Source organism: Olea europaea, unplaced genomic scaffold, assembly GCF_002742605.1.
Source record: "Olea europaea var. sylvestris unplaced genomic scaffold, O_europaea_v1 scaffold680, whole genome shotgun sequence".
Classification (NCBI taxonomy): Eukaryota; Viridiplantae; Streptophyta; class Magnoliopsida; order Lamiales; family Oleaceae; genus Olea; species Olea europaea.
In genome coordinates this window covers 183218-190161 of record NW_019265184.1, presented here as the reverse complement: position 1 = coordinate 190161, position 6944 = coordinate 183218, and positions in this window count along the sequence as shown.

Sequence of the window (6944 nt, the reverse complement as noted above, 5' to 3'; positions counted from 1 at the left end):
ATATCGAACATAGCCTAACCAATAAAGATCAATAAACCATACCTAAAGTTTTGTCGGATCTAACTTCGTGAAGTTAGTAATAGCAACCCAAAGACCGAAATTATAGCAACCATATAACCCAATTTGCATTTCACAGCATTTCTCTAAAAATCGAACATAACCCAACCAATAAAGATCAATAAACCATATCTCTAAAGTTTCGTCGGATCTAACTTCGTGAAGTTAGTGGGCTCGACGGTTGATTGAATGCAAGGGAGGTGATTTATTCTAAACTCTCACCGTATCTAATAGTAAATTTGTTTGTGACGTGACATTCTTTAAATAAATAGTGATGCCGGAGGGAGGTGCAGCAACTGCTGGTGCCGACTGCCAAAGGTTAGTGCTTCGGGAAGGGTTCCATTCTAGGAGAGAGAAAATGAAGAAGAATAATGGGGGAGAGAGATAACGAAAGTCAGAGACAAATGAGGAAGGAAGAATAACAGGGGAGAGAGAAATCAGATACGGATTTCAGTTTGGAGACTAATGTTTCACAATTATTTTTGATGATTCAATCACAGTCGTCCGTAGCGTTTTAATCCTGGCCGTCCACATCACTTTGTTACCTTACTTTGTAACCCAAGTGTGTAGGAGTAGCATTATTGTATATTAAATGTACACATAACATGTAGATTAGTTTGAAATTAATAAATTTATTTTCGTGGTGGTATTATTGAAATAAAAATTGTTGGAAAGGGAGAAAATTTATTTTTATATGATTAGTGATATTGAATATGTGTAATTAAAGGCAAGTGAAGACTACGAGGTTTGTAATTTTTTGAAAAATTTGGGAGTATAGTTGTAATTTGTTCTGGAGGGTATATTCGTTATTTATAGCTTTTTATTGAGAAAATAGATGAAAATGATAATTTTCGTAAAGTAATGTGAAAATAAGGATAAAATAAAAATAAAAATGAAATGTATGTATGTTTTGCACAATCATATTGAAATGTATGGATGTTTTGTGCTAATTGCTCTTTTAATAATTTATTTGGACTCATTTGCAATTTTTAAAACGTTTGGACATACTTGCAATTTGTTCTTTAATTATTACTACTACTACTACTACTACTACTACTACTACTACTTTTTTTAATTTTTTTAATTTTTTTTGTTTTATTTCCTTACGAGGTTATATTTATTATTTTACATTCTTTTGTTGAGAAATTGGATGAAAATGACATTTTTCGTAATGAAAGATGAAAGTAGGGGTGAAAATGAAAGGTGATAATGTTTTGCACAATAACATTGAAAGGTAATGACGTTTTGTTCTAATTACCCTTATATTAAGTTGCTCAAATTGTAGAACTTAAACTTCAAAAAATAATTCTTCTTTTTGGCTTCAAACTTTTTGGAGCATCTCTAATAAACTCTTCAAAAGTAAAATGCACTTTATTTTAAAGAGTTGATGCTTAAAATAAAGGCATTTAAGTGGTAATCATTGATATGCAATCTTAAATTCTCATCTCCCTACATTGAAGATGACATATTAATGAATACAACCGAAATTCATGATCGTCGTTAGTCTAGATTGATTGCATTATTATTTTAAAATGGAGAACGAGTTTAGCTTTGTATACATTTTATATTAAATGCTTTAAATGAATTGCAATGCTCCCCATTTGGTTGTAAAAAGAGTATATTAAAGATGAGGGAAAAACAATAAATATTTACATAAAAAAGTAAATGAAGAATAGTGTTGGAGTTTAAAAATTTTACTTTCTTTAAATTTAAATATGCTCTTTAATGTGTACAAGATTTTCATTTTATTTTTTTATTGAATATGCTCTTAACATCCCTAAAATACCGATTGAGTTAAAAATAGGATCGTAGTATAAAACATAGAATTAAAATTAAAAATGAAAATTTAAATCATACGATTTTAGATCGAGTAAATCTAGCCAAAGTTATAGTTGAATTATGCTATTTTCATTTGAATGTGTTTAATCCTCAATTGTCAAATCTCCAACTTTGCTGACTTGACGTAATATATTGTCGTCTAGTTACATGTTGGTTTTTAACGACAACATGTAAATTTTATGTTAATATTTTTAATCGAATGATCATTATTGTAACAACTGAAAATGATAATGTAATTAATTATAATAGTCTTTCTAAAACGCGAGAAATACAAAATTACCTAAACTTATAGTATCCGTACAATTCCCTTGATTAACCTATATGTATCACGTTGGACACCTTCAGATTTCCTAAGAAGATGATTGAGAAATGGATGTCTTAAATTTTTACTTAGAAGGCACAACTGATCCAAATGGTCAATCACCTTCACGTAGACGGCTAGCTACAGAGTTAACAAAAACCCCCCCGTGAGGCTAGGAATGTGCAATCCACCACCTTTACCCTAGGAGACGCAACGAGTCTGCACTACCTCGGCTACGATGCCTTGGTGATAAGGACTGTCTTAGCACGCAATGGGTTGAAGCACATGTCGATGGACAATGGGACATCCGTTAACATCCTATTTGGTGTCACCCATGACAAGATGATGGTGGATAGCAAGCTGACTCCCATGACCTCCATTATACAAGTTCACCAACTAAGCATCATCCCAAAGAAAATAATTACCCTTATGGTAGAATGGCACACCTCCTCAATCAGCTGGTCACTATGAGCCTGTTCGATAGTAATTATGAGAATTTATTTTTGACCGTTAAAAAGAAAAGTGGGCCACCTATGAGTAAAGAAGTCAAAAATGACCGTTGGAATAATGAAATAAAGGTCAAAAAATTGTTTTGTTTGGATAAAAAATTGCTACCAAACGGGGGCTATATGAAGTCCCTTATGGTAGGTCAACCTACCATGGAGTAAGGGGAAGACATGCCCTTAAAGATCTATAGGTCATTACCTCTATCCATAACCTATGCATAAAGTTCCCCATGGAACATGGCATTACCACGGTTAGAGGTGATCAAATGGTAGGGAATGTTACTTGAAGTCCTCCCTAAGTAAAGTTGAGCTCCATGATATCGATATGGTGTTACATGACATCGAAATGGTTGACGTACCTAAAGAAGGCGGCCTCCTAAACAAGGGTAAGACGTCGAGATGATAGATGCCCCTTAGGAAGTGAGGACCTTTGAAGAAATGACTATATATGATAGTTGGACCTTTGTATAATGGAATTCAATTTACAAACGACTCTAGTGGAAGAATTGGAGAGCTTCCTCGTAGTTCCTCAAGGTCCCATCGATCACTACAATTGGGAAGTGATTTGCCACTAGAAACGAAAAAGAAGCTTAAGAGTTTCTTGCACAAGGACTTTGATATCTTTGCTTGGAGACATGAGGACATGATTGCCATTGATCTAAAGGTTAGCTGTCATTATCTCAAAATTGATCCCAAGGTTATTTCACATAGATAAAAGAGAAGGATCTTTAACCTTAACAGGTATGAAGCCCTTAAAGAAGATGTGGAAAATTGATAACCAATGGATTCATTAGAGGGGCCATACATCTGAAGTGAATCTCCAATCTAGTCATCATATGTAAGAACAATGACAATTGGAGGGTCTGTAAAAAATTTTCCAACTTTAACGAAGCTTGCCCAAAATATTGTTTCTCCTTTCCTAGGATATACCAACTCATGGATTCCATCGTGGGGCACGAGTTGTTGAGCTTCATGGACGCTTATTCAGGCTATAATCAAATTCTCATACATCTCGTAGAAGAAAGAACAAAATTTTCATCAATTATAGAGGTCTTTATTGCTACAAGGTAATATCATTTGGGTTGAAAAAAGTCATAACCACCTACAAAGGCTTGTCAACAAAATGTTTCTTGACCTCATTGTAAAAATCATGTAGGAATATGTGGATGACATGCTTTAAAAGACCATGTCAAACACCTGGATGCTGCTTTCCAAATTCTAGGGAGGTATAGGATGATTTATTGCATTTCTGTTGTTGCCTCTGAAAGGCTACACGATCAACCAAAGATGTATTGAGGCCAGTCCTGAAAAGATCAAGGCTTCGATAGAGATGAGGTACCTTAAATATCCTAAAGAAGTTCAGAGCATCACCTAATGAATGGCAGCTTTGAGTTGCTTTGTCTCAAAAGCCACCGATAAATCATTTTTCTTCAAAATACTCATAGAAAGAAAGAAATTTCAATAGAATAAGAAGTGTAAAAAGGCTTTTCAGGAGCTAAAGAAGCACCTAAGGCAGTCCACCATCCTCTCCAAACCAAAGGTTGATGAACTTAGCTATAATATCTAGCTGTATCGGAAGAGGCAATCGATTTAGTTCTTATAAGAGAAGAAGGCATTAGCCAATGGCCTATCTACTATGTAAGCAAGGCCCTTTTACTAGCTAATCCATCTACCCAGATGTGGAGAATCTCACTTTCTCACTCGTTATCGCTTTAATAAAGTTTATGTCATACTTCTAGGCCCATAATATATATGTGCTGAAAATTTTTTCACTCAAGTAAGTGCTTCAAAAGCTTGAAGCTTCTAGGAAGTTGATGAAGTGAGTACCCAAGTGAGTTCAACATTGTCTTCAAGCCAACGACTTCCATTACAGGTCAAATCCTAGCAGACTTAATAGCGGAGTTCACCAATGTCCTTGAAATAGAGAAGACAATGGACCCCGTTGCCCTCTACTTGGAGCTTCATCATAGATGGCTCCTTCGGAGAGACAAGCTTTTGGACAAGTATAGCCTTAGTAAGATCAGAAGGTCACAAGTTTAATCGTACGATAGGTTTTGATGCAATGCCTCTAACAATATTGCTGAGTATGAGGCCCGCCTAGCTAGCCTCAAATTGGATAAGGGGATACAATTGAAGATGTTACTTATAAGTAGCAGTTCTCAATTAGTAGTGAGCTACGACAATGACAACTTCATCGCAAGAGATAAAGGCATGGCAACATATCTCAAACAGATTATGGATCTCTTCCTACCTTTCAAAAGTTTGAACTGGTGCAAATTTCGAACCTTTGAAAATGTCCTGTTGGAGCCCTATCAAATTTGGCTAGTAGTAAGGATTTCGGGTCGCTCAATAAAATGTCCATTGAGTACCTCTCCAGGCCCTCTATCTCATAAGGGAGAAATGATGTGGATTGAAAGCACTTCATCATCGATACAACCAATTATTACATTTCTCAAGGATTAGGCCTTACTGAGAACATGGATGAAGCCCACAAGCTTAAACGAAGGATTTCATTCATTATTCTTCAAGATGAGGTGCTATGCACAAAAGGAGAAGATGCAAATTGACATCATCCGAGAAATTCATGAAGGTGTATGTGGAAACCACATTGGAGGACCTACACTCGTACAAAAGGTACTTAAGAAATGATACTATTGGCTTGCTTTGGAAAGGGACACACTTTAATTTGTGCAAAGTATGACAGGTGCCAGTGCTTCTTAACCTTGTAGAGGCAACCATCCCAAGAGCTTACAGTGGTTTCTAACCTTGGGCCATTGCCAAGTGGGGGGATTGTGTTTATAGGTCCCATTCCAAAGGAAGAGTAACACAAGCTATGCAATTGTTGCACCGATTATTTCACAAAGTGAGTAAAGACCAAACCTCTGGCTAAAATCACAGAAGCTAATACTTTCATTTTCCTTTGTAAGACACATCATACACTGGTTCGACATTCTCCCTTCAATCGTATAATATAATAGATGAAAATTTGACAATAAAAAGGTCAGGGACTCTTGAAAGGAACTAGGAATCAAAAAACACTTCTAAACACCTCACGGTAGTAAACGGTCAGGTCGAAGCCATCAACAAAATCATTAGAGCAACTTTAATAGACTTGTCAAAAGTAAGATGCACTTTATTTTATATAGTGGATGTTTAAAATATAGCCATTTGAGTGGTAATCATTGATATGCAATCTTAAATAGATCTCATATCCCTACACTCAAGATGACAATTAATGAATACCTCATAATTCATGATCATTGTGAGTGTAGATAGATAGCATTAAGAATAGAGAACGAGTTTAGCTCTGTACACATTTTATATTAAATGCATTTAATAAATTTCAATGCACTCCATTTGGTTGTAAAAAAAGCATGTAATAGAGATGATGGGCAAAAAATAAGTTTACTTAAAAATGTAAAATGAAGAAGAGTATCGTTGGAGTCTAAAAATTTACTTTCTTTAAATTTAAACATGCACTTTAATATGTTTGAGATTTTTACATATTTTTATTTATTCTTTGTATTGGAGATGCGCTTAGCATCCCTAAAATATCGACCGAGTTAAATATAAGATCACAGTATAAAAACATGGAATTTTATAAGAAATGTCGAATTAAAATTAATAGCCAATGAAGATACACCACAGAGGATATGTTGTGGGGAGTTTATTGAGATTAAGGGAGAAGACAAGGTGAAAACGAGAGACAAAATGTAAGAAGATATGAATGGTTAATATAAAAATTAGCCCATTGCATGCCTATCCTGTACAGGCCGAGTAGACAAAACATTATATACAGAAGATTTATTAATAAGATCGACGAACTTTAACTTCTTTCTTCCTTATAATAGAAAAAATGTCACTAAACTTGTCGAATTAACTTATTCGATGTATTGTTTCATCGAGATTCAATCCAAATTTGAAGGTATTTTTTTGTTCTTGAATCAGTCTCTTTCATCGTATTAGGTTTATGCTCTACTCCAAGTGAAGATTCGTCGGATTTTGATGTGAGCCACAATTTTAGGCCTTAAGCTTATTCTATTCAAAAGTAAGCAATTATGCTAATGATGCCTTTGGCTATTTAATTTTAGTTGGTCATAAAAAGTTCACCATCAAACTGTGAAAATGAAAGCCACAGTGAGCCAACGATTCTAAACTCGGCTTTGTCCCCATCGTATAAAGTGTAAAACCCTCTTTCACTTTCACATGTGATCCCCACCTTAGAACATGGGGAATATGTG